The sequence below is a fragment of the Carlito syrichta genome, unplaced genomic scaffold (genome assembly GCF_000164805.1).
Source record: "Carlito syrichta isolate Samal-C Ts95f unplaced genomic scaffold, Tarsius_syrichta-2.0.1 Scaffold303116, whole genome shotgun sequence".
Lineage (NCBI taxonomy): Eukaryota > Metazoa > Chordata > Mammalia > Primates > Tarsiidae > Carlito > Carlito syrichta.
The window spans coordinates 189,246-190,985 of record NW_007247212.1 but is presented as its reverse complement, the minus strand read 5'-3'; the positions used below and the strand labels follow the sequence as shown (position 1 = coordinate 190,985).

General features: G+C 46.1%; 1 pseudogene; it reads left to right on the top strand.

Moving 5' to 3' along the window:
- The first annotated feature begins 358 nt into the window (after positions 1 to 358).
- LOC103260110 lies at positions 359 to 601 on the top strand (annotated as a pseudogene).
- The last annotated feature ends 1,139 nt before the right edge of the window (positions 602 to 1,740 follow it).

Genomic DNA, 1,740 nt, shown 5'->3' with positions numbered 1-1,740 from the left:
GTGTATGCCAAGAAGACCCTCCAAGCTCCCCCGTGGCCACTGAGCCTGTGTCTGCCCAGAAGTTGTCGTTTCTGTGTCAGAGTCAGGATTTAGTGGCCACTACTGCTCAGGCCCCCAGAAGCAGTTATGCCGGGGTGTGGCACGTGGGCCCTGTACCCTCCCCAGTGGCCACACAGATGGCATATCCTCTGGACCCCACCCTGGGAGACCCTATCAGCAAGTGGGTCACAGATGCAAGAACCTGCCAGAGGTCAGGACATCCAAGGCTTCTGAGGACTAAATTCTGACCTTTATTTTCTCTTACCCAGATTCCCAATTAAGAAGCTTGGGGATCGCCACCAAGCTGGGAACCAGGGAGATGGCCAAGACTGACCCCAGGAACATGCAGGATCTCACCTCGGTGGTACATACACTCCTGCATAACAGATGCAAGATAAATTTCAGACACGTCTCTCCAGATCATTGGAAGAACTGATGATATGAGTTGTCGCATTGATGATCTGGAGAAAAACATCATGGACTTCATGACACAGCCTGGGGTGGCGAACTGGAGGGCGAAAACAAGGTTCCTGCCAACAGAAGAATTGAAGGTTGCTACTAATTTATACTGTAATCTGGAACACCATTTTTCCAAACCAAGAGAAGACTGAATGGCTTTTTGCAGCTAGCTACTATGTATAGACAGATTTTCTATTCTAAAGTGTGCATCCTTTTCACATACAATACAGTTTATAGACCAAAAAAAAAAAAAAAAAAAAGAGGCTTGGGGAGTCACACCTAGTAAGGACATACCAGATGGGGTTTTATTACCCTTTATGCTATCTCCTGGGGACTTCCAGACTCTGGGGACCTTGTCCTCTACTGATTTCCAAAATTCCTTAGGTAGAAGCTACAAGTTGCCAGTCAAGAAATCTTTTTTTTCCCCTCACTCTTTTGCCCAGGCCGGAATGCAGTGGCATACTCACAGTTCACTGAAGACTCAACCTGCTGGGCTCAGACTATCTTTTCACCTCAGCCTCCCAAGAAGGCAGAACTACAAGCAGCCACCACTATGCCTGGCTACTTTTTTTATTTTTTGTAGAGATGAGGTCTCATTATGTTGTCCAGGCTGGTCTCGAAATCCTGGGCTCAAGCAATGCTCCCGTCTCAGCCTCCCTAAGTGCTGGGATTACAGGCATGAGCCACTGCACCCAACCAAAAAAAATCCTTAAATCCACCTATAACCTGCACGCCTCTGCTTGGAATTTCTCCTCCTTCCTGGGCCAAACCAATGTAAATCTCACGTATTGATTTATGGTTTTAGCTTCTGCCTCCCTTTAATGTATATAGCAAAACTGTATTTCTGGGCACACACAATACTGGACACACATTTTCGGGATCTCCGGTGAATGGGTGTCACGGGCCTGGCCAGAATAAACATCTTAAAATATTTCAGAGTTTGGCATCTTTTCATCAACCCTTCTAAATGCTCATAGCTGCTGCCTGGGATTTCTAAAAGTCGTCAAACTTTTGAACCATGGAGGTGGGTGGGGGGCTGGAAACAGAGTCTGAAATTCATTTCTATCTTTTACTGGAATCACTAAATTCCCATTAGTAGCTCAAAGTGAGGATAATGCGACATCATCATCAAGTTAAGCACATAATTACAGGAGGGGCTAGGTTTAGCACCAACAACACCCAAGCTGATTATCTATCCACCCAACTGGAAACACACAAGCCAAACCATCTTATCTGACAGGT